Source organism: Calypte anna, chromosome 2 (assembly GCF_003957555.1).
Source record: "Calypte anna isolate BGI_N300 chromosome 2, bCalAnn1_v1.p, whole genome shotgun sequence".
Lineage (NCBI taxonomy): Eukaryota > Metazoa > Chordata > Aves > Apodiformes > Trochilidae > Calypte > Calypte anna.
Window position 1 is genome coordinate 18,453,135 of NC_044245.1, and position 26,661 is coordinate 18,479,795.

At 38.6% G+C, this 26,661-nt stretch overlaps 1 long non-coding RNA gene across 1 annotated transcript in view; it reads left to right on the forward strand.

Moving 5' to 3' along the window:
• The first annotated feature begins 7,245 nt into the window (after positions 1–7,245).
• The window catches only part of LOC115597934, a 38,322-nt gene continuing 18,906 nt past the window's right edge, over positions 7,246–26,661 (forward strand). Inside the window, exons 1-2 of the long non-coding RNA XR_003987271.1 lie at positions 7,246–7,369; positions 23,910–23,968. This is a non-coding gene — a long non-coding RNA (uncharacterized LOC115597934). The remainder of the gene's footprint in view (positions 7,370–23,909; positions 23,969–26,661) is intronic.

Sequence of the window (26,661 nt, forward strand, 5' to 3'; positions counted from 1 at the left end):
AAAAACTAGTGGTAATTATCTGATGTAAATGAGCTTTATAGCATGTATGACATTAAGAAAGGGCTATCTTCTTAATTTCAATAAAACCTACAAGATTTAAAAGTGAAATGTAGGGTTTTTTGAGCAGAACAGTATTCTGTCAAGGACAGACTGTGAAGGAGATAGAGGAAGTGGGCAATACAGAAATACCAGAAGCAGGAAATCACCACTCACAATAACAGGAAATATTATTAGTAAGTTAATATTGATAAAAAGTATAAGCATAAAATAACTGTGGTAGAAAGAGGGTGCACTACTGCTTAGTCCTGAAGTGAAAAAGCACTCCAGTGAGGCAGCAAGTAGCCAAGCACTTCCTCATGTGGTTGGCAATGGAAAGGCTTTGGAAACAGACTGATTCAATGGGAAGTGTCACCCTCTCTGTCCTCCATAACCTTGCAACACACACCTGTCCCCACCTTTCTGCCATCAGCAAGCAGCAAAAGGAGGAATCATCACAGAGAGATGAGTGTTACAGAAAACCACATTTCATTGTTCATGTTTTTGAGAGTCATGGAATAGGACATAATTACATTAACCAGCTTTGTTGTTCTACTGCCAAGTCCTTCCTGTGGGAAAGGGCTGTGGTTACATGCTGCCCAACCAGCTCAGCAAGTCGTGTCCTAGCCATGGTGAAGCTTAGGGAGAGAACTTACCTCATCACAAATAAAAAGTTGTTCTGTTTCCATGTGATTGCACAGAGCTAACTGTTTTGGCCAAGTCAGAACACAGCTATCTAACTCCACTGTCTAGTGAGGAAAAATAATGCAGGTAGAGCCATTAGGTAGGAGGGATGAAATCAGTTCACCCTGACTGATGTCCTACTCATATGTGTAAATAATTAAATATTTTCTAACCTAGTTTTCCTATCTAAATGTACAAAATGGAATTACTTTTCTGGTTTCACGTGTTCAAAGTTCTAATATAGCTAGAGACAATTTAAAAGAGCATTTATTACAATAAGTCTAAATCTGAAGGCATTTTCTTGGGAAGAAGTCAGGAACAGCTACAGTCCAGTTAGTTGATTTCCTGGTAGATCCAGTAAGAGTGGAATTTTAAACCAATTTAATTAGCCTGATATACAAATTAGTGTCCCTGATGCTTTAAATATCTATAGAAAATTTTAAAAATGTTTTAGCAATTTACATTTCAGTACTTACTTGTGTGTAATGGAAACAATAAAATTGTTGTAAAGAAGCACTAGTTGTAAGAGTTACATTATCCAAATATGAAAATATAAACATTCGTCTAGTTGTGATTTATATGCAAGCACAATCTTATGAAAATTAAGTGTTATTTCATTAGTAATTCAGAATAAGAATCCCAAATATAATCAGGTTACTATATTAGATCTGGGCCCTTCAACAGAACAGAGGTTTTTGTGTATGTCTATCTGACCTGGAGATAAAGTTATTATGGGAGATTTAGTGTATCTAATCTTGCTCTATCTGAATAAAGTTTCTAATGCTGCACAGTACAAGGCAGCACAAAACCTGTGAAAATTTGTATTAGAACAAGAAATCAAAGGTGGTGATGGGCTTGGCTAGGGGAGAAAAAAACGGAAGATAATTTAAAGAAAATCTTACGTGGAAAGAAGCTTGCAAGTGGAATTCTTCAGAGATTGATCATGGGACTGACTTTAACATTTTCATTAATTACACTGACACGTGCTATTGACTTTCACTAGTGTCTCAGGATTTTTATTATAAAGATTTTTGAAACAGATTCAATGGTTCAGGTTGGAAAGGATCTTAGAGATCATTTAGGACTCAATGATATTCAGAGGTCCCTTCCAACCCCTGACAGAATTCTGTGATATGGAACTGATGTACTAAAAAACTTCAAAACTTTTGAAAACTGGAGACAGAATTGCTGATTTTACTAGATGAAATTCAACAGTGCAAAATGAAAGATCATCTGCCTGGTGGCAGGTCACCTGTGGGGAACCATCAGGACAGGAGAAAGACCCACACATGCTATTCAGCTGCAGACCCGTTGTAGCTGCTGCTGTTATGTAGCTTTCAAAAGTACAAATAGGATCCTGGAACACAGCGGATGAGAATGTATCTAAAATAAATAACTGATTATTGTAGAAAGGACTTGTGAAACTTCATCTGGAATACCATATGTCTTTCTGGTCAACATTGCTTAAGGATGTTGAATTTTAACTAGACTGTGAGCACAGAGGAATTAAAACACTCAGGGCATTGGTGACTGTCTAAGAAGAGGAGATTAAATGTTCTTGGCTTGCTTTATCTAGTGAAGGTTGAGAAGGGATCTCTATAAATAAATCACAGATTAAATACTAGGAAGTGAGAAGAGCTCATTAAGTTAAAGGAGAGTGTTGGCCAAAAAGACATGGATACAAACTTGCAATGAATAAATTTAGTCTTGACTCACAACCTTGGCTTTCAGATATGACGTAATTGCACTGGATTTTCTGAAAGGATCCTGTTGACGAAACCCTAGCAGCAGCATGGTCACATCAGGATGGCCTGTGAATGTGAGTGCCATAGGGGTTTAATGGTAACAGTAAGGCAATAGCTTACTAAGGACTTTGATCTTAATGTGCAATCAAATCTTGTCCCGCTTCTTTGTTATATTTATGTCTCCTGGGGGTTTATGATCTGTTATTTTCTACCCCTGAAAATACAGCTCTTCTGAAAATACTGCTACACTTTTTTTCTTCAGAAGTGTCCAAGGAAGTGGTGCATTTAATGTAAATAAAAAGCGACTCTCTTATGAACTTTGCTGCTGCTTTATCAGACTTGCAGGAGGATCTATATGCCTGAAGATCTGTTCTCCTATTCCAAAAAGAGACAGTAAAAATAAAATAGTTATATTGTATTTCTCTTAGATTAAGAAAATTGGCTCAGATAATGAGGACAGCAGGAAAAGCGTAGGTTTAATTATCATACTTTTATTGTGACCCTAACTTAAAAAGCTTTTTGTGTCTTTGACATACAGGGCAAAGACGTTTGGGGTTGCAAGCAAACATATCAAGAACTGTTAGCACATAAACCTCCTTACCTTGGAGATGAGTCAGAAGTTCTTTTAATGAGCTGACATTAACTGCTGATGACTTCAGTCAAAGGAGACTGAATATGTAAAATGATCAGAATTAGAAACTGGAGCAAAAAACTGAGGTAGCTGAAAGCAGAGAGAAGCCTTATAATTGCAGTTCCATCCTGTCACTGAAACTGAACATTTCCAGGCCAAAGAGACAAACAGCCACATCACAAACAGCCACAGAAGCTTTGTTGTTCTGTTCTACCATAGTGGACCCTGAGTAGTGTGGTTTAGTAAAGCAATAAAAGCATAAACTGTTTTAAAAAGACGTTTATGTGCAAGTGTAAACATCAGGTCCTTAAGGTCAAGTTCATCTAAACTGAGTGGGAAGCCATGGAGAGATGGAGTGGTGCTGATGCAGAATCACTCACTTGTGGTCTCACAAGGTTCCCTGAACAAAAAGAAGCCCCAGCCAGCATAGCAGCAGAGCTCCTGGAGGGATGGGACACACACCAGAGGCAAGTAGGATCTTGTTTTCAAATATTACAACTAAGTTCATTTTGCAAAGTTAAACCCACCATTTTCTTATGCCATAAATACCTTTCTATGTGATTTGGCACCAATACCATTACGAATTCATTTTCAGCAGCTCCTCACTGAGCTAAAATATCATAAAATCCATTTCAGGAATTTGGTGAATAAAGGCTGTAAACAAATAACTTTCGGTTATTATCTCAGAATCAATAGCTGGGCTTGCCTGGGCTAGCCAGCAAAGACATTTCTAAATAAACAAAATTATTATGATTGCAGTAGGTAATTAGGGTGTGAAGCATCCAGCAACTTCACATGAAGATAGTAGTTAGAATAGTTAGACCAGACTGTAATCAAAGATAGAAAACCACCAACATAGGATCAAATATATCATAAACAAAGTGTTTATTTTTTTAGTGTTTTTCAGGGTTCATAAATAAATGTGAATCTTCTGATCAGATCCTCCAGCAGATATAAATTGTTCCTTTCATATACATCAAAGCAATATATAGGATTAAGAATATGAGGGTTTTTAACCTGCAATCTGATGCCTACATATCATTAAAACTTCGATGTAATTTTTTGGCATTTTTTGCCACATCCCACTACAGTCCATGTTAGTAAACTTTTATTCTCTTTTTCTAGTGGCAAATTAAACTTTTTCCTGATGCAAAATGCACCATTCTCTACATACGCATTACCTATAGTAGGTGATCCTGCTCTGGCAGAGGGGTTGGACTCGATGATCTTTCAAGGTCCCTTCCAACCCCTAACATTCTGTGATTCTGTGATTATTATTGTTGGAAGGTGACCTAAAAATAAGAAAGGTTTTGCAAGCAGTCTTTTTAAGACAAGTAAAAATTTCTGCCTTTTACTCTATTACCCTTATAATTTTTTAACAGAAATAATATATCTGAGAGTACTTGAGTTACAAGTATCAGCTTAAACTACTACCCAGCTCATATGACTTAATGAAATATCTTTTTTTAATATTAAGTAATATTTGTGATTTTTATATTGACATAATAATGACTTATCTCCTGTACTATATCTGTCTTCTTAAATTTCTCTCCAATTAAGTTTCACTTATAGAAAGAGATCACTGTTTTATCCCTTTTTCACCATGAGCTCAAGGAAGTGAACAAATCCAGCATTTAATTTTCTCTGGGCAGTTTGTATCACTTTCCATATTTTGTCTGTGGATGAAATGAGATAGCACCCAGAGGTTGCAGAAAAGGTTAAATTAATAGAATTATTTTCATTCTTGAAAATAAAAGCACATGTTTTCTCTAAGCCATATGGATCCTTGACAGTCCCTTGTTCAGTATCTTCATCAATGACCTGGATGAGGAAATGGAGTATACCCTCAGCAAGTTGAGCGATGATGGGACACTCGGAGGAGTGGCTGACACACCAGAAAGCTGTGCTGCCATCCAGCTGGACAGGCTGGAGAGCTGGGCAAAGTGAACCTCACAAAGTTCAACAAGGACAAGTGTAGAGATCTGCATCTGGATAGGAATAACACAACCCACCAGTGCAGATTAGGGGACGTCCTACTAGAAAGCAGCTCCATAGAGAAAGAACTTGAAGTCCTAGTGGACTGTAAATTCTCCACAGGTCAGCAGTGTGCCCTTGTGGCCAAGAGGGCAAATAGTATCCTGGGATGCATCAGGAAGTGTCCAGCAGATCTAGGGAGGCTCTCCTCCCCCTCTGGTCTGCGCTGGTGAGACCACACTTGGAATACCGTATCCAGTTTTGGATTCCCCAGTTCAAGAGAGACAGGAATCTACTGGAAAGAGTCCAACAGAGAGCTACAAAGATGATTAAGGGACTTGAGCATCTCTGCTATGAAGAAAGACTGAGCAAACTGGGGCTGTTTAGCTTTGAGAAAAGAAGGCTGAGAGGGGATCTTATTAATGTCTATCAATATCTGAGGGGTGGGTGTCAGGAGGATTAAGACACTCTCTTTTCAGTGGTACCCAGTAGTAGCACAAGGAATAATGGATTTAAGCTAGAACCTAGGAATGTCCACCTCAACATGAGGAGAAACTTCATTACTGTGAGGGTGACAGAGCACTAGAACAGGCTGCCCAGAGAAGTTGTGGAGTCTCCTGTGGAGACTCCTGTGGGCCAAAACCCATCTGGATCTGTTCCTGTGTGGCCCACCCTAGGTGATCCTGCTTTGGCAGGGGGGTTGGACTAGATATCTCTAGATGTTTTTTCCAACCCCTAATATTGTACGATTCTATGACACTTCTGTGGATTCACAGAAATTGACATTTTATCCATGCTAATCATTCCAAATATTGCAAATGGAGATTTGTTCCATCGCATAAAGGAAACAGAATCTGTAACCTCATCCATAACAATTATGTATCACGTTGAACAGACATAGGTGTTAATCCTAGCAAAATTAAATTCTGTTGAAGCAATCCTCCTGTTTAAAAATCCTTACAGTTTCTATTAGATAAGTCATCACTTTGCTTCCATATTTATAAAGTTGTGCTATGTCAGTGTGATGTTTGATATTGCTTGCCATCTCTCTAGGTGTAACTTGAATTCAAATGAAGTTAAAGTGATTTTTAGTGTAAATACTAAAAACTTGTGCAGACCAAGAGTACTGAGGATCAGATAGTGTATTCAAACATAGATTAATAACTTTATAGTTTTTCCACCTAGCTCATACTATAACATTCTATGATTCTATACTCTCTAATGGACTGCTACCAAGGGAGAATTATGAGGAAATCATGCAGCTTTTGGTCATCACACTATTGTCTCCCAACGATGTCAAAACTAGAACGCCAAAGTTTTACAGTTAAACCAAACATGTCACACGTAATGGCTTACAGCATCACCTTCTCCTGGTCTGCAGTCCTAAACTGCCTGAGATTTCTTCTTCCACCTCCAGCACTTAGCCCACTATTCCACGTTTTCTCCATGTTTTCTTCTCATTCCTCTGTATCTTAAAAAAAACATCCAAATTTCTCACCCATTTTCAGACTGGAGGTGGGAGAGGTAGATGAAGCTCATGATGGTCAATGTGGGGTGGGAATCACCGTGTGCGTTCCGTAGTAAACGCAACATTCAATGAAAAATTCAGTTCTCAAAAAAAAAAAAAAAAAAAAAAGTCTGTGGTTCTGTAACAAACGCCATTATGTAGGGGAAAATGTTTCCTGACCTGACAATAATTTACAGGAATGAATGAAGTCTCCAGGGAGGATCAAACCATTGACACTTTCAACCTAACAGTTGACTGCTGGTAAACAACAGAAATCAAAGCGTTCTGCCCCTCGGGACACGGGACGCGCGAGTTGGACCCACCGGCTCCCGCGGGGAGGTTCCCGCGGGGAGGTTCTCCCGGGGAGGTTCCCCCGGGGAGGTTCCCCCGGGGAGGTTCCCCCGGGTCACCCCGCCCGGCCCGGCTCCTCCAGGGGCTGTGGAAGGCGAGGCTGGGGCGGGGCTGGGGCCGGGCCGGGCCGCGCCAGGCCGGGGGAGGCGGCGCTGCATCGGCGGGGCGCCGGGCCCGGACCCAACTGCACCACCCAGCCCGGCAGCACGCGGTGGCTGCTGCCCCCGCCGGCGGCAGCGTTCTGGGTCTCGCCGCTCCGGCAGGCGCGGCAGGCGGGGCCCGGTTGCCATGGTTCCGCCGGCGGCCGCGGCGGAGAGCGGGCCCGGCCGGCTGTGGGCTTCCCGCCGGTGGGGGCTGCCGGTCCGCGGCCTGGCGGTCTCCGCCCTGTCCCGCAGACGCCGGAGCTGTCGTGCTGCTTGGAGGAGCCGAGGCCGAGCGCCGGTGAGGGGCGGTGTCGGGTCGCTGAGACGCGGTGGGCGGTGGGGCCTGACCGGGAGTTCCGCCGCGCCGCACGGAGCCCTTGCCGGCGGTGGGTTGTTGTCTGAGTCTCGGTTTGGACGGGCGCGATAGCTTTTTGTGGAGATCCCGCCTGGTTTTGCAACGGCGGGGGCCGAGGGCGGTTCCGGATCATTCTGGAGTGGCACCCGCCCCTGCTAGCGGGACCGCGTTTCACGGTGCCTTCCATCATGAGGCCTCACATGGATAAATTTTGCCCTTGGTAACGCTGCTAAAGCGTTTATGTACTGAACTGTCTGTCACCCACGTACCTGTCTTACCTATTTAACAACATTCCTCCTGTTTTGCTGCTGTTCCAGGGACTGAGAAGGTTAAGACTGTCTTGTATACACTCCTCTGCTTTGGAACAATGTGCTTGTACTTTTGATTGAAAGTATTCCATTTATATAACAAAATAAAGCAATAAAGGTAATTAAAGCGTTTTGGCGGCACTGTGCATTGTGCAGGGCATCCTGGCAGCTGGGGCTGTAACTGCTCCAGCGAGGAGTTTGACCTGGAATCATGGGGTAGTCTGGTTTGAAAGCGAGCTTCAAGGTCACCTAATCCAACCCCCCTGCAATAGGCAGGGTCATCTTCAACCAGATCAGGTTGCTCAGAGTCCCATCCAGCCTGACCTTGAATGTTTCCACCTCTCTGGGCAATGTGTTGCAGTATTTCACCAGCTTCAGTGGAAAAATATCTTCCTTATATCTAATCTGAATCTACCCTCTGTCAATTCAAAACCTCTACCCCAAGTCTTACCACTGCAGGACCTACTAAAAAGTTTGGCCTGTTCTTACAGGCCCCTTTAAGTACTGAAAGGCTGCAGTAAGGTGTCAACAGAGCCTTCTCATTTCCAGGCTGAACAACCTTAACTCTCTCAGCCTTTTCTTATAGGAAAGGTGTTCCATTGTTAGTATGCTTTTTGTGGCCCTCCTCTGGACCCGGTCCAACAGGTCCATGTCTTTCCTGTGCTGGGAACCCCAGAACTGGACACAGTACTCCCATGGGGGCCTCACCAGAGTGGAGTAGAGGGGGAGAATCACCAAACCACACTTCTTTTGATGGAGCCCAGGACACAGTTGGCTTTCTGGGATGGGAGTACTTGGAAATTATATGAACGTTCACAAAATAAAGAGTTCTTCAGAACACCTCCATTTGATTGCTATTAACATTTTAAACCTATTTGCCCAGTTGAGATGTCCTGTTAATTAGGTAGAGCTGGGCAAGAATTTTCTGACACCATCAATTTCTGAAGTAAAGGAATTCTGCAAATCCCGTTGTTTGGCCCGGCAATTAAACTGAATATCAGATGCTCTCTATTAATGCCCCTCTCCTCCCTGATAAAGAAAGGAGAGAGAATCAGGGAGAGAGACTTACGGGTGGGAAACTAAACTCCATAGCTTTAATGATAAAAATGAAATCATTACTAAATATATACAAATATACAGGAAAATCATACCATGTTCCTTCCCCCCTTTCTCCAAGAAACTCCCACATCACCACCGAGGCTGCAGGGCAGCCCTGGGAAAGTCCAGGCTGGAGTCCTGGAGTCAGCAGCAGTTGGGAGCTGGAGGCAGGAACACAAGGATTCAGGCTGGCATGGATCAGGATCACAGGAGATGAATGGATGGAATCCATCCAGGATGCCAAAGCAAACAGGGACAGTCAAAGAAGGGGAAGAAGGAAAGGGGTTTACCCCTCATGATCCCTCAAATTTATACTGAGTATGACATATATGGGATTGAATACTCTGGCCAATTTTTGTCATTTATCTTGTCTGCTCCTCCCTAAAGGAGGGTTGCAGGTGTGACCTCTTTACTCCTCCTTTTCTCCTTCCAGAGGGCAAGATGTTCCTCAAAACTGAGCAGTGTCCTTGGTTCTGCATAACATTCTCCACCAGTAACTATAAACACTGAGCATTATCAGTCCTAGAAGCAGACACTGACTGAGAAACTTGCTGTTGATTTCAGCAAGTGCAGCTACTTACAAGAGACTTTGCTGAAAGCAAACTTACAAGATAGAAAAACAACTTTATCCTGGCCCAAACCAGGACACATGTACAAAAGCAAATCATAAATAAAAGATCCAGATCGTATTATCTACCTTGCACAATTATATGTGCATCTTAAGCCATGTCTCACTGGTATTTAATGCTTAGACTTGGGAGGGAGGGTGGAGTAATGCCTTAGGAATTTGTGATGGAAAACAGGTGCCTTTAGAGACCTGCAGAGGGAGATTTGTTCCATCAAAATGCAGTGTGTTTATCTGCCCTTTTACTGTGTAAGAAATTGCAAAGGCAAAGGCAGGTGCTTCAGTATACAAAATAAAAATATATTTTTTCTTTTTTTAGTTCTTCGATGGTGTATCTTTAGATGGTGTACAATTTAGATGGAGCTACAATTAGGTGGGTTTGGTATTATTTTTAGAAACAGTATCTCATTCTACCTCACATCCCTGAAAGATTTCGAAGTATTTTGCTCTCTGAGCCAGTGGCAAGTACAATGCATTTCCTCAAGCACTTACTCTGTCACTTCTTGTTAAACTGCAGAAATTTTAATTCTTTTTATCATAAAATATTTTGCAGACTGTTGAACTAGGATTTAGAGACAAGTTTTGACCACTTTGTGGGCTTACATTTTGATATCTGTGTTGATACATGTGTGTGGGTCTCCTTTGCAAAATCTGGATAGTTACCATCTGACAGATACTTGAGTGTTTCTAATTTAGTTATTTTTTGAGAAAGCTAAGTATCTTTTCTGCATAAATATTCTCTGCCTATATTGAACATTGAATACAATTATCTTTTAAATATACAGTATTGAAGGTTTGGAGGGTTAGTTTTTAATTTTCACAGGGAACACTGTGTACATCTGAATTCAAAGTATATTTCTATTGAGGGTCAGTTATCATTATGCTTTCATTGCCTGAAATGCTATTGAAATACATGCTTAATATTGTATATTCAGATTTTCCATTTCATGAGTCAGTTTTCTTAATGTCAGTTCTAAATTTTTGCCATTATCAGGAGAGATACAATGGAATGGTGCTTACAAGAAACATTAAAAATATGTTACTAATCCTTCTGTCACGACAATATGTTCATTTTGGCAATTTTTTTTCTTTTGTTCCACTGAAGTAGTTATGGTTTTCTTCATGGAATTCTAAATTTCATTAGAAAATTATGGTACATTCTTTCTTATTTTCATTATAGAAGATTCTCTAATACTTTTTTTTAAGAGTCAAATTTGTTATTTAAAGTGAGAATCAGTTCATATATAAAAGTTCACATATGAAGAAGCTTACATTTGAGTGTCTCATGGGCATATCTGTGTCTGACCAGGGCATCTGGACTCCCCACACAGTCACTGCAGATCTGTTTAAGATATGGTTTGTGGCCTCTGTTTCTGGTTTCAGAAAGGGACAGATTTCCTTCAGTCTGCTGTCATGTCTGCCACCCTGCAGAAGATGTCTTTTTTACCTCATTTCTTCTGACACTGAACCACATGTGCATGAGCAACTAAGTTCATTGGCTTCACTGCCTGTAACAGAAATTTACGGAGTTCTTATATAGATACCTAAATTTAAGTGTTTTACTCTACAGATGGAAACTCCTGCTGGTAGCTTGAGATGTCCCAAACATGGATGTGAAGCTGTGAGCTCTTGACAGGTATAGAGACCCATGCCCAAGTGACTGTCATAGACCAAAGAGGCCCATGGGGCATAGAAATGAGTTAGATGCTTGTGTTTTGGTGAGTGAATTAGATGTCAGCATCTTGAACAGAGTAATGGAATGGTTCCACTTCCCTTTTGATTACCTTACTCTGTATATTAAACAAAATAATACTAATATTTTATTTTTTAGCTTGTTCACTCCCTCCAGCAAGATTTACTCATCTGCAAAAGCATAATTCAAGCACAATATGGGGAAAAAGTTTGAACTGCAAGCTTCAGATCTTTGTTAATACATAAATGATTGGCTGACATTGAATTTTTACATAAATAGACAAAGAAAATTTGTTGCTCACTTACATGATAATCTTCACTAGATGGCCAGTTCTCATTCACTCACCCTTTGTGCAGATTGGTACAGTATTTTACTCAGCCAAAAAGTAATCCACAGAATTATTTAAAATAAGGAAGTAAAGTACTGATATATATTTAAAAGTTACTTTCTAAGATGTTGTTGGCAAATTTGCAATTAACAGAACATAGATTACATTGTACACAGCATATTAACCATAGCTAAAAAAACCCCTTAACTTGTAGTGTGGTTATTCCTATTAAAATGTTTCATAGTAATAATTTAATAGGCAAGAAATATAGAACACTTCCTGTGTGTATAAATTATTTACAGTTCTTTTCTGATGTATTTCTTTGAAAATACATGGTCAATGGTCTTTGGCTAGTAAATCACTGCCCATGCCAGCAATAACACTCCTAGGCAATCATGTTGCAGCTGGTGAGCACTCACTACAAGCAGAAATGTGCATGAAGCCTCAGTTTCAAGCTCTTAATATGAGCAGTAAAACCTAAATATTTTTTAAATTCATGCAGCAAAAAGTAATAAAAAATCCCCATGAGCTTACCATTTTTTATAAGTTCAAGTGCTTGGTTAACATTTCATTTCCTTACGTGAAAAAGAAAAATATATAAAAGGTGATTGGTTTGGTTTTGTAATTGCTTTTGACCATTTATTGCACATCAAAGTTCTCAGTAATTTGCTAGAAATTGAATTGCAGAAAGAGGTCCAAATTCAACAAAGCTGCCAACATCAGTTATGTGATTCATTGGCTCTTCACAGAGCAAATACTGAGGTGGGTTTTGATCATGAATGTGGCAGTAGACTGATGGTCTGAGTATTAATGTCATAAACTGCAGAGAATAGCTTTGCATTTCAAAAGCTGGATGTGCTACAATTTTTCATGAAGATTAAGCATTCAAACTGTATTGAATAGAAAAAAAATAATTAACACAAAAATACAATCTTTTTCACAAGCATTGTGTTTTTTCTCCCCTGATACAATTTAGCGTGTTCAAATGTAGCGTTAGGTGAGTAACTTCATAGTTACTGCAACATGAGTAAGGTGTGTTGGAAGACATGAGTGGAATAAAGTGAAAATTCCGAAGCTTTAATTTCTTGACTAGTGAAAAACAATTGAACACAAAATACTTAAGCACTGCAGGATTAAATCCAAATATGTGGTCATTGCCTGCTTGTCCATATTATTGAGGGCAGTGAAATCAAACTAAGGAATGAGCATGCTTTAAATCACAGCAAATGAAGGGAGCTTGCTTTAATTGACAGTCTGTGATTAGATCTGTTAGGAGGCAGAAACACAGTAATCACATGAAATGCTGTTTAGTTCAGTAAAATATTAAAATGTCTTGATAATTTGGTGATGGAACTCGAAGGCTTCTGAACAGAGTATGTTGACCAACTGCAGGCACTCCAGGTGGCTTTCTGCTGCCCTCTAGGGACTGTGCCACAAACTTCCCTGTTAGAAGATTTAGGGATGTAATTGAAACGGTAAAAATAATCCGAATTAGGAAGTATGGCACTGAAACGTCATCTTCCTTTCCCCACGTTTCAATGGAGCATACAAGTTTGTAATTCTTGAGAAAACAAAATCAGTATAGGGAAAGGAAGAGGAGGGGAGAGAAGAGAAGAAAGAAAGAAAAAGAGAAAGAAAGAAAGAAAGAAAGAAAGAAAGAAAGAAAAAAAAAAAGAAAGAAAGAAAGAAAGAAAGAAAGAAAGAAAGAAAGAAAGAAAGAAAGAAAGAAAGAAAGAAAGAAAGAAAGAAAGAAAGAAAGAAAGAAAGAAAGAAAAGAAAGAAAGAAAGAAAGAAAGAAAGAAAGAAAGAAAGAAAGAAAGAAAGAAAGAAAGAAGAAAGAAGAAAGAAAGAAAGAAAGAAAGAAAGAAAGAAAGAAAAGAAAGAAAAAAAGAAAGAAAGAAAGAAAGAAAGAAAGAAAGAAAGAAAGAAAGAAGAAGAAAGAAAGAAAGAAAGAAAGAAGAAAGAAAGGAAGGAAGGAAGGAAGGAAGGAAGGAAGGAAGGAAGGAAGGAAGGAAGGAAGGAAGGAAGGAAGGAAGGAAGGAAGGAAGGAAGGAAGGAAGGAAGGAAGGAAGGAAGGAAGGAAGGAAGGAAGGAAGGAAGGAAGGAAAGGAAGGAAGGAAAAGAAAGAAGAAAGAAAGAAAGAAAGAAAGAAAGAAAGAAAGAAAGAAAGAAAGAAAGAAAGAAAGAAAGAAAAGAAAGAAAGAAAGAAAGAAAGAAAGAAAGAAAGAAAGAAGAAAGAAAAAGAAAGAAAGAAAGAAAGAAAGAAAGAAAGAAAGAAAGAAAGAAAGAAAGAAAGAAAAGAAAGAAAGAAAGAAAGAAAGAAAGAAAGAAAGAAAGAAAGAAAGAAAGAAAGAAAGAAAGAAAGAAAGAAAGAAAAAGAAAGAAAGAAAGAAAGAGAAAGAACGAGAGAAAGAAAGAAAGAAAGAGAAAGAACGAGAGAAAGAAGGAGAAAGAAAGATCCACTTGTGTGGATAATTTGTAAAGGTAGTGGGTAAAAATTTTTAGCTGTAGTTATTCTACTGTTGTTTATACATAACACAAGCAAGTGGAGTTACATTATGTAAAGTAGGTAAAGAATATTAGCAGCATCTACTGTATAACACAGTGTATAGAAAATCATAGAGATTCCTGGAAAGAGAAAAGAATGTGTTTTTACAGAATGAATGACCTCCTAGACATGTGAAGAGAAAGGAGAACAGGTGCACTTGTGAATGAGTTCAAACCAGCATTAATCATATGGATGTTTCAGAGAATAGGACAGTGAAATTGTGAAGCAAAGAAGAAAAGTTCACAGAAAAGATACGAGGAACTTTTAGACTAAGGAATTTTAAAAAGATGTGAGAGGAAGTCAGAATGCTGAAAACACTGAGCAAGTGACAGAAAGTGGTATTACGTTTCAAAAGTGTTGCATAGCTTAAAGTGGGTGTTCAAATGTGAGATATTAGGCGTTAGCAGTGAAGGAAACCACCTTGTAGAGAGGCTGCACATGTTGTTTCTCTTTAAATTATTTTTAATTTTTTTACTGCATAAATAACAAACAAATAATCCATTATAAGTGCTCTTTTTATCCCTTAATGCAATGTAAATACTTTGTCCAATCAAGAAGATGCAAATGTAAATACCAGTAGTACAAAGTTAACGTTTTAATAGTTTACCTTGTTATTCTATACTTATGCTGTATTTTCTCCTTATTTTATATCTTAAATGCTTGAAATGCATTTTTTTAAGTTTTAAAATTCACAGGAGAGGCATTTTTTCCCAAATTTCCTTTTTCTTTGTGGTACGATTGAAATCTCTAGTACTATAGATTATGTATTATATATAACATACTTTTTGTTTAAGTATTTTAAATGCCAGATAGAGTAACATCTTATTCTTGATACTAGAACAGAACTCTTGTATGTAAAATATGCATTATGATGTGTTCAAATTACAAAAAGTATTCTGTAACTTTCAAAGAGTTGTGTGATATGTAAGAGAAGACACAGAATGTTCACCAGAAAAACTTTTGAAGCTTTTTTGGAACAAGCTATGCAAGAAAACGTGTAATTGGAGATCTGGAGAGAAAACTGCAGATATAGCAAGAAAAATCAAGGGTGAAAATGGTACATTTTTGTAAAAGGTCATGAACTTATTATCCAAATGTGGAAATCTTTAAGTATATTTTTTAAAGTGTATTTCTAGTACCATTATTTTTACAGGAGACATTAGGCTGGGAAGGTACTAGAGTGCTATTTGGGACTACCCTGTGCTATTTTAAGTATTTTGAGTAAAATAATTTATAGTACTCTATTAATGTCACACAAATGTTTATCGCTGATAGGCTGACCAAGAGTTGGTAGTTGTACTTACTTTTTAAATCTATTTTTAAAAATAAATAAATAAAAGGAAAAATAGTCTATATAATAGTTTTGTTGAAACTAACAAGAAGTATCAAAAAGCTTTATCAAAGTTGTATAAAATATTGCTCTTCATTATATTCTTAACCCATGCATGAACAGCTCAGTTACAGAAAAGTCCAGCTCTCTTCTACTGCTATTTACAGAAGTCCCTACATTACAGCTTCACATTTCTCCCTGTTCCTACAGTTTCTAAATAACTTCTAAAATAATGTCTTCATTTTCTTCAGGGCTGTGTTGTTAATCATTTAAATCAGCATTTTGAGTGTTCAACAGAAGTTCACACAATATGACAGCCACTTGGATAGAACCGTCCATTCACTATGAGAAGCCCCTTTTGGATCTCAGCCTTTTCCTCCCCCCCAGATGCAGGTGTAAGTAGCTGGCCCTGATGCCTGAGCACTGTCCTACGTACTCAGTCTCTAGCACTCAAATGGGAAACATAATTCAGCCTCATATGTCCATACATCATGTTTGTATCCCTTCTGTAACATAAATATGTCATTCTATCCAAATTACTATCCTCATCTTTAGTTCACTGAAATGTGAGAAATCTATAGCCTTTTTCAAAACTTCTCATATGCTTTAGGCTCATAAAAAGCAGTGTCAGGCTCTCAAGAGATTCTAACTAAGGCTTGCACAGGATTGATGTTGCATCTCTGTTCTCTATGCATCATTGAGGTGTATAGTACTAATGAGATCTGAAAATGCCATCTGACTGTGCTGGCAGCCTAAGGTCAACAGTATGTCCTGTAAAGGAGGATATGGGGTCTGGGATGTACCCCCTGAGGCAACTCAGCATCTCTGCCCAGCTGGAACTCATAGCTATGCAACCTGTTCTAGAGATGGATCATTAGGCCAGAGCCATCATTCCTCTGTATGGAAGCAATGCATTTAATTCCTTCTTGCAACAGACTGTTAGCTGCAGCAGTCAGCAGTGATAGGGCTTGCTTCTCTTTTGCTTCATTTGAGTAAGCCCCAGTCAGGCTGTTTTACTTCATTAAAAGAGATATATTTAAATATTCTCTGTAGTGGGTGCTGCAATCCAGGCTCCCCTGTGAATATACTCAGAAGCTGTCATTGCACACTTTATGGCTCAGGTTTCTGCTGGATGTGACCAAGGGTTGTCATTATCACAGTGTGCTGTGGAATTCTAGGGTTACCAAATCACCTTCCCACTTTTGGATTTGGCAGAAGTACTTTCAGAAAACCTAGCTGGAGCAGAAGCAGCTTATAAAGAAAAGTTGGTAATTTCCACTGGAAATTAGATGTTAAACCTTTCATTGCTAATAGGTTTCAAAATAGTTTGGCAGCAGTACTAAAACCATCTTGAAGCTTTTAGTGATACAAGTTCAAATAGCAGTAGTTTTAGTGCTGTCATACAGAATTCTTCAGTGCATCATCAAGGACTTTGGTGCAGATTAGGACTCTGCCTCTTAATCAAATGGTATGTGTGTGCCCACAGTAAGGGCTATGAAATTCACTGTAAATACACCCAGGCTGTCAGTAAGCCATCATTCTGGAGCCAGATAGAGTACACTGATACTTATGAATACATTTTAGCTAAAACATTGAGTTCTGCCTTTAAAAAAAAATTCATATTCGCAGATTGTCACAATATAAACTAAGAAGGTAAAGAGTATTCCAAATTTTTATTTTACAAACTAATGATGTTATTTTGAAATGGCAGAGGATGTAGTGAGAAGCAAAACAGTAGCTGACTATATACTAATCATAGCATTTAGGCAAGGTGGAGGGGAAATGGTCAGAGTCATCTTTACATCAAGAAATAAGTTGCAATGACTGTTACTAAAATCTGGTAGAACCATATCTGAATATTACATCCAGTTCTGGGCCTCCCAATTAAAGAGAGACAGGGAACTACTGGAGAGAGTCCAGAGGAGGGCAACAAAATTGATTGGTGTTTGAGCATTTCTCATATGGAGCTCTTTATCCTGGAGAAGAGAAGGCTGAGGGAAGATCTTGTTAGTGACTACAAGTATCTAAAGAGTGGGTGCAATGAAAATGGAGCCAGATTTTTCTCAGTAGTTCCCAGGGCTAGGATGAGGGCAATGGGCACAAGCTGAAACATAGGGAAGTTCCATTAAACATAAGAAAAAACTTTTCTACTCTGAGGGTGACAAGGCACTGGCACAGGCTGCCCAGGGAGGTTGTGGAGTCCTGTTCTCTGGAAATATTCAAAACTCACCTGGATACAGTCCTGTATAATGTGACCTAGGTGATCCTGCTTTAGTGCAAGAGTTGGACTAGATGAGGTCCCTTCCAACCCTGATAATTCTCTGATTCTGTAAACAAATGCTGTTTCCAACTTCCTGATTTATTTCTGGTATTAATTTTCCAATGAATGGATAGGATATGATAAGAATAAGATGTCACGGTTTAACACTGGCCCGGCAATTAAACCGAATAACAGACGCTCTCTATTAATCTCTCTCTCCTTGATAAAGAAAGGAGAGAGAATAAGGGAGAGAGACTTATGGGTTGGAAACTAAACTACACAACTTTAATGAACAGTAATGATAAATAGGTAAAATTACTAAATATATACAAATATACAGGAAAATGGAAACCACATTCCTCCCCCCTCTCCCCCAATAACTCTCACGTCACCACCGAGGCTGTAGGGCAGCCCTGGGAAAGTCCAGGCTGGACTCCTGGAGTCGGCAGCAGTCGGGAACTGGAGGCAGGAACACACAGATATGGGCTGGCACGGATCAGGACCACAGGCAGATGAACAGACAGGATCCTTCCAGGATGCCGGGTGAAGGAAGGGAAGCAGGAAATCAGGAAAAGATCTGGCTCGGCCCTCGTGATGCCTCAAATTTATACTGAGTGTGACGTATATGGGATGGAATAATCTGTTTGGTCAATTCTGGCATCTATCTTGTCTGTTCCTCCCTAAAGGAGGGTTCAGGTGGGGCCTCTGTGTCCTTGGCTCTGCATACCAGTCTCTGGCAGTAACTATAAACATCAAGTGTTATCAGTCCTAGAAGCACACACACTGCATGAGAAACTTGCTGTTAATTTCAGCAAATGCAACTACTTACAAGGGACTTAGCTAAAAGCAAAAGTACAGAAACAGAAAACCACCTTTATCCTGGCCCAAACCAGGACATAAGACTAGAATAATTTTCAGTTGGAAGGGACTCACAATGATCATCTGGCCAATTCAAGGCTGACTGAAAGTTAGAACACACTGTTAATGACATTGTTCAAGTGCCTCTTACACACTGACAGGCTTGGGGCATCGACCTCCTCTTTATGATCCCTATTCTAGAGTTCAAAACCCCTTCTTGGTAAAGAAATGCTTTCTATTGTCCAGTCTAAACCTCCCCTAATGCATCCTTGAACCATTCCCAAGAGTCTTATTACTGGATCCCAGGAAGGTGGGCTCAGCACATCCTTCTCCACTTTTCCTCCTCAGGAAGCTGCAGGGATCAATGTGGTCACCCCCCAGCATCCTTCTGTCCAAACTGGATAGCCCAGAGTCCTCAGCCACTTCTCACAGGACAGTCCTTCCTTCACCAGCTTTATTGTCCTTCTCTGGATGCACTTGTGTATCTTCACATCCTTCTTAAATTGAGGGCCCAGAACATCACACAGTACTCAGGGTGAGGCCAAGGTGAAGGCCAAGAACTTATGCTGTAAGTATATGGACATATTTTTGTATGCAAGTGGGTTTGTGTGCACATACATGCAGTATTTCAAAAGCTTGATTTACATTGGTGAGGAAAACTGACTGGTGCTTAAAATCTGAACACAGTGACAAAAGTGTGTAGGGTACTGTGTTACCAAAATCCCATAGTCTCATAATCAAGGAAGAGGACAGCTTTTACTGAAGTCCTAGTTTAGTTCCATGGCAAGGTGACATTAGCAAACTGAAGAAATGTGAGCAACATGTAACAAATATGGGAAAAGGGAAAAACGTAGTAATTAGTATAAGTAGCATAAAATAAGACACTGTATCAAGGATAGAACTGTATATGTCACCAGTACCTGGCAACTGAACACAGACTCATAGTTTACAATTGCTTTTTAAGGGGCTGAAATAATTATTCAGTGACTAGATAAGTGTAAGATATTTCTTTGGAATTTATAGATACAAGCTGTGACAGAGTTAAAATTATAAACATTCAAATGTAACCAATAATGGATATTAAAGATAATAACAATAAATATAAATAAATTTTTTGAATTATCGTTTTAATTTCATTTCAGAACTGGTATATTTGTAAATGAGTGTTTTTCATGACAGGTGGTACAATTGCACCCTCTTGTGGTTTACATAATGCAGACTTTGAATACCTAAAGTAGAGTTTAGGCATGGAAAGGTACATCATACTTTGGAGGATGGATTTCTTTGAGAATGCATTTGTTTTCAAGGCAAATTCCCAATAAATCATCAACAATAACAGCTTCAGTTTATAATTTTAACCAGAAATGCTCAAATGTTTTCTTCTTTGGTGCCATAGGAGAGCATCAGTATTTTGCACCTTATTTCTTTGCAATACATACAAAAATCACAACTGTTATTCAAAAGGACAATTGATTATTTTGAGGTTATGTTAAATCCCAGAGAGAAATGTGTGTTTCTCAAGTGCATCATAACTAGCTTTATTCTCTCACCTTTACCTGTTTTACTAGAATACCATGAGGATAGGTGGATGGATTGAGTTTAAATTTGTTATATTACAAAATTATGCAGCACATCTGCCTGGTATTATTGGAAAAGAAATCCTAAGAGTCTACAACACATAACTTTATTTATAGTACATAACATATTTATAGTAAATATATAATAAAATTTGTTGTGACTAAAACATGCTTTTTTTTTACTTAATAGCTAGAGTGAAAGCAATAGAACGGAAAAGATGAGGAATATTGGAGCTTCCTGTATACAGGGTGTGTTATAATTGCCTTCCAACCTCTAGCCCCTCTTTCTTACAACTTAAAAGTTCCCTAGTTTAAGCAAGCCAAACGCTACCGCTGTGGGCAGATGGTAGAGAGAACATTGCTACAAAACCTGCCACTCAAAGTATAACAGATGACTGTAGCTACAGAAAATTGTCCCTTTGTTCATTTTGCTAATGAGTGTCCTCATTGCAGCAGGAGACCGAATAGTTAATTACTTGCACTTCTTGGGTTTAGCAAGGTGGTGGGGCTAGAGCTAAGGGATGTCTGAGCAATCTGCAGGAGTACACGGTTCTGAAGAAAGTCTTGGGTGGTTTTCGTGTCCTTTCCTTAAAATAGTAAAAAGCGATGGTCACACATATTTAACCCTGTAAAACTTAGTCAAAGGATTAATTAAAATATTTATGTCTATTTTATTTAAAAGTTCCTTTTTGAGCATCAGCTGTTGATGCTCATATACAGCCAGCGGAAGGGAACAAATACTTAAGCCTATTAAGAGCTGTAACAGTTACTTAAAAGGTCTTTTGAAAATCGGTTTGTTTTGCAGCAGTTTAGAGCTGACCACAGCCAGAGCCGAGTGTTAGCTAATTGCTTAAATATTGCATGTGCTGTTTCCTTAAGGCTGCTGCTTTCCCTGCAGTGTGTGCTTCTGTCCACAGGATTTGGTAAATGTTTTCAATAAAAATATTCGCTCTAATAATTATACCACAGAGAATCAGTTTTAAATCTGTTGCTGCGTAAAGAATGTTTAAAATGAAATACTGAAAATACTGAAGCATTTAATTAGAATTTAATTTTAAAATATACGTTTCTAGAAGTTACATTTTTGGTAATCCTACTTAGTCTTTATGTAAACTGCCACTGTTTCTTTAGTAAAAGAAGGGGAACCACAAACTAATTACTTTCCAAAGCACTTGGCATTTTATTTACATGAATTCTGATAAAATTAGTGAAAACTTTGTGGCCAAAACTTTATGTACATTATGTATGCCTTGTTCTAGTAGTCCGGAGATCAAGAATGTCTTTTTTGAGGAAAAACAAATAGTTATGGACTAAATTTTACCCATCGTTAGATTATTGATTAAGTTTATACACCATTTGTGAAACTTGAAGTTTTATTTTTCTAATGTCTTTAACATTTTTAATTTTAAGCAGTTCTTAAAAAAAGAGTTCATACTTTTACCAAGCAAAGCAAATAATATCTTAAATTTTCCTCAGTAAGCAAAGCAACTGCTATCTGAGTCTTCTCTTTTGTGTTAATATTTTAAACAGTTTCAGGAGTTAGTTAATATTCTGGTATTACTATGAAGATCTGTGCCAGCTCTGAAAGGTTTTCTATAATTTTAAAAGAAATATGTGGCAGTAAAATCTAGACAGCCATAAGACAATATATTCAAATGTTTTCAATAGCTTTGAAACCAACAAGAAAAAAAGAGTAGCTGTCCCAATAAGCTTCAGTTGCATAAGAAGTCTTTTCCATAATGGACGTGGCAAGATTTAAACAAAGGGCATGCATAATAAAAATGTAAATGAGTTTGCTTTACTAAAACTATAACTTTAAAGTCTTTTGTTGCATGTTATCCTGGAACCTTCTTACAAGGTAATCACTGTTTGCATAGAGATTTAAACCGAAGTCTTCAATAGCATTAAACCCCTGCACGGTCTATGTGTGACAGGCATGCAAAGCCATGTTAATGTTCAGAATATGAATTGCCTCTGGGTGGCTCCGACACCAAGTAGAAAACCAACTGTGTTGATATCAGAAGGCCTGATGGACTCCATGCGGCTCCCAGCCTGAAAACTTCACCGCTTTGACATGTGATGTGCTCCTCATGACACTGGCAGCACTGTCACTGAGAAATGGCACAAAGGCAACAAGCCCCCCTCCTTAGCCATGCACTTTGCAACCCCCTGGTGCTGCCTGTCCGCAGTCTCTCCTGCCTGCCTAGTTACGGACAGAAACACGGGGGGAAGTGTGGGTGGATAGGCCCCAGCTGCCTTCCTGGACACAGCCTCCATAATAAATTGACCTGAATGATGAGGGCACACAAACAGTATGATATGCATTATTCCTGTCAATAAAATGTCCCCATGTGTTATGGGCTTTGTATATAATGTACTGCAGCCTTTCTTCCAGCGGGGACCTATTTAGAGGCTCCACTTTTTTCTATTCATGTTATGACTCTGTAATAGAATTCAGAAATTATATGATACTGTGTTGTATAATATTGCACCAGTGCAGCATATTTAAATCTCTGATTCCTTGCTTATAAATTCAAGGCATCGCAGTGTTTCAGGTTGTCTTTGAGGATGATGACCATGAAACAAAAAAACGCATGAAAAAGAGAATGAGAATTTTAAAGAAGAGATTTTTAAACTGCACAATGAGGTTTCTCGTCATGAAAATGCCCTGAAATGCTCTGAAGCAGAAAAATGTTTGTTTGGTAAAACTTTAAACTGATGTTAGAGCAAGATGATTACTTTAAAGGCAGCATGTAAGAGATGTTACTAAAGATAGAGTTGATTGTTCACATGCTTCAGAAGGATGGTGACTTATTTCTGAACTGTTGTCTTATTCTGGAATTGAATGCTAATTTTGTATGTATTTGTAGAGACATTCATACATATTTATTCTAATTTTAATGCATATATTTACATATTTTTAATTTATGACAAAGGAATCTTTGCTATGGCTTTTGAGACTTCTAATATTGCCTAGCAGTGTGGCTCGAGTTCATATTTAGAAACAGATACATGCTGTAAATTTACTGAAATAGAGTAGTATCAATATTTGTATTTTTAAAATGTGGTCTACAATATTTTATCTTATGGCAACTTCATTAAAACTTACTCTTTCTTAGTTCTTAAACTTCTGTGAAATATTTGAATGTGCAGTTCTTCAAATAATTAGTTCTGTGTTTCTGTGGAAATTTCTGACATAATCAGATTCTCTCAAATAAGCCATCAGTGCTTTTGGAACCTGTGCTTTGTTACAGTTCTTAAAAGGAGGTGGGTTTTGTTTCCTGATAAATGCAATGTACAGTCTTTATCTGCAGGTTACTTCTTGTAGATTGCCAGAGTGAAATATTTCATGCAGAAGTAGAAACTACAGCAACAGAGTAGAATTTGGCTATTCAGCTTTCTTATGTCTGTGTAGTTTAGAGCCAGTATCACATTTAGTAGCGGCAAGATAATTATTTTTTTTTTTAAATATTCCTCATTCTAGTTTATCCTCTGATTCAATAGTGCTTCTTATCTTTTGGTAGTTTTGTATGAGCAATAAAGAAACACCTGCTAAAACACTTTGTATTGGCTGTGACTAACAGCAAGGATGTCCAGAATCAGAATTAATGAAAAGCTGTGGGCACTCAGTCACACTTGGCTCTTGAACTTACTTCTTCATCTCCCTCTGACCAGCCGGCTGAACAGCAGGGAGAAGGCTGTGAATGTCAAGGGCGGTGGTGAAGGTCACAGCTCTGCGAGGACTCGCATCCCCAGTGCATTCCTCTGGGTTTAGAGACTGACCTGAAGCAAACATTCTGAATACATTCATGTAAGCATGTAATTTCATGGGCTTTCTCTTTCTCCCCTTGTTTTCAGATAAGCAAGTTCAAAGAATGTGGTCAAAACCGGAAAGAGATGAGCAAACTGTTCACAAGGTATGTAATTTCTGGTTTTGTGAGCTGCATTCTTGGCAAAACAGTAATAAGCTTGGACTGTTGGCAGTCCAAATAATAATAGAAAGCTGAATTATGAATGAATTATGTTACTTTGTGGTTTATGGTAGTATAACTCCTGGTAGAGAAGTAGTAAATTGGTATTCCTTTCATGAATGTTGTAATTTTTATTTTCTCACCCTGTGTATTTTGTAATGTTCATAAAGCACAATGAAAATACTGAACCTCAAGAAGCTACAGGATAATGATTGAATACTTTAATGAAAAGCCACACTCAGTGAGCTTTTGAAGGCAAGGAAAGATTTCTGTATGCAACTAGCTAGTAACTTCAAGTAAGAAAATGCCTATTTTTGTAACCTATGACTTGTTAACCTATGACTAAATATTCCACTATGACTGGACAGAGCTGTTAGGATATGTGAATTACTTGTTCTGTGCTATCTGAGCAAAACAGTAGCTGAAAAATCATAAAACCAAATTAAAAAAAAAAACAACTTTCCACCATCATTGTTTATTGACTACTAAGGGATCTTAGAGACTGACAGCTCTGTGTTTTCCCAATGTATCATCTAGATACCTTTCCAGTGGGCTCCCTGTCTCATGGCAGTTCTCCAATGACTTTTTTCTGCAGTGTATCATTCCCATTATGAAAAGTAGGAAATAGACACAGAACTTCTTCTTAACAAGTATTTCTTCTACAAAATATCTTCAAAATGCTTTGTAGATAACCAGGAAATAGTGATATTTTTATGTGCTTATTCCATGATTACTAAAATGTCACACAATTTAAAAGTCCATTAGGATTCTGCACACAAAGTCCAAAATCAGAAGCAGAAAATTAATTGGTCTGCCTAATGCACTGGTCTGTCAAAGAAGGATTGCTTCTTCTGTTAGCTTTTCCTCTTTTTTTCAGGTGTGACAGTATTCAGGAATTATGCTTAGATTTGAAGTCTCATTATGCTGGAAAGAAACGCCAGTCATCGGTTCCTATACTGAATGTTTCTTCTTAGAACATTCTAAGAAGAATGCTCTAATGCAGTTGCACAGTCCAAAGAATATTTTTAATAGTAGATTTTTTTCCATCCTTTCACTCACAGGAAATTTTTCCTTATGCTTAGTATGTGTTTTCCTTTCCTTCACATCATCTTCATACAATGGATGATGTTGTCTTACGTCTTCCCATTGGTCATACCTCAGTCTATGGATCTAAGCAGCAGCATCAGAACTCTTCTGTGTGCCTTTTACATGAACTGGATGCACTACATGCAGTTTGGGAGGAGCATCACCCCTTCCTCCCAAACTGGCCCCAGTACAGCTACCATACAGGCGGCCCATCCCAGTTGCTGCCCAGTCTGTCTAGTGAGCTGAACTGTGAAACTGAAGTGCTGTGAGAAGCTTTTGTGGCAGTTCTACTCTTCCTCTTATAATTCTGTTAATTAATTACACTTCCATATCCAAAAAACACCTACAATTCTAAAATATTAACTACACTGCTTGAAGTTTCTGATTTCCACACAGCCCCCTGGGCCCTCCTTTGCATATCCCATTAAAAGATGTTCTCTCAATAGCCAGAATGTGAATAAACTCTTCTTTGCTTAAAAAGCTTTGATCTTCAAAAAGGAGGAGCTAGGCATGAAGGCACACGCTGCTGGAGTGCCCAGCAGTCAGACATTGTACTCCAGAAATAGAGTGCACAAAGTTGATACAGGCACTAGTATCAAATATATACTGTTTAAGGAAAAGTTAACACAAATTAAACTGAAGGCAGCCAACAGTCAGTGATAAGTAGCAATGAAACAGGCTGAAAACACTGTCTCTTACTTTGACTGACTTGCAATTGATTGATTTCTTGTAGGTGGTACTTGGAGTCTGGAGCTCCCTCCTGTGCATGGGCAGCCAAGCTGTGCCCTAGCTGTAGGCAATCACCTCCCTAATTTCTCTCAAAGCAGCATAAGAGATGGCAAGGACTGAGTTTTTCTAATGAGCTGTAGTATTTACCCAGGGTTCTGATCACTGATGAACCCATTGCTCCATCTATCAATTACTTAACTGCAGGTTTATGCTGTGTTCTGGTAGGAAAATGTTCTCTCTAAAGCTAGATACAGGGAGAGCAAGCACAGAGGAGCTGTAGTGTATAGGCTACACATTAAGATACTTTACAGAGAGAAAGGGACTTTTCTATAGGTTTCTTCTTCCTTCTGATTTTTGCTGAGCATTTTTGCTTGGGTTTTAGAGGTGGGAGGGAGTTCTCTTTATATTTTTCTTGTAATTCATAGTCTAATGTAAATGCATAAATAACCTAGTGAATCAAAACACAAAGTTGACCGTTTCTCATGCAGTCACAGCTTTGGTATGTTGTCAAGCTCGTGCATGAGTATTCTGTATCTAGTCTCATGAATTTCATATTCTTTGTGTCCAATGGCACAGCTTGAACAGAGCTGGTGGCTTATTCTCATCATAGAGGGGTAGTTAAGCTACTTTTCTATGACTTGGGATATTGTAATCAAGCCCCATAAAACTCCCAGCGGCATACAATGTCGGCTGCCCTGATTTGTGGCTGAGCAGTCGGGCTTCTAGATTATTATGCTGAAGGGGAGCATTTCTCCATTTTTATGAAACAAAATGAATGTCAGTCTTGTACACAGCGTTGTCTGGTTTTAAATATGTCCGAAATG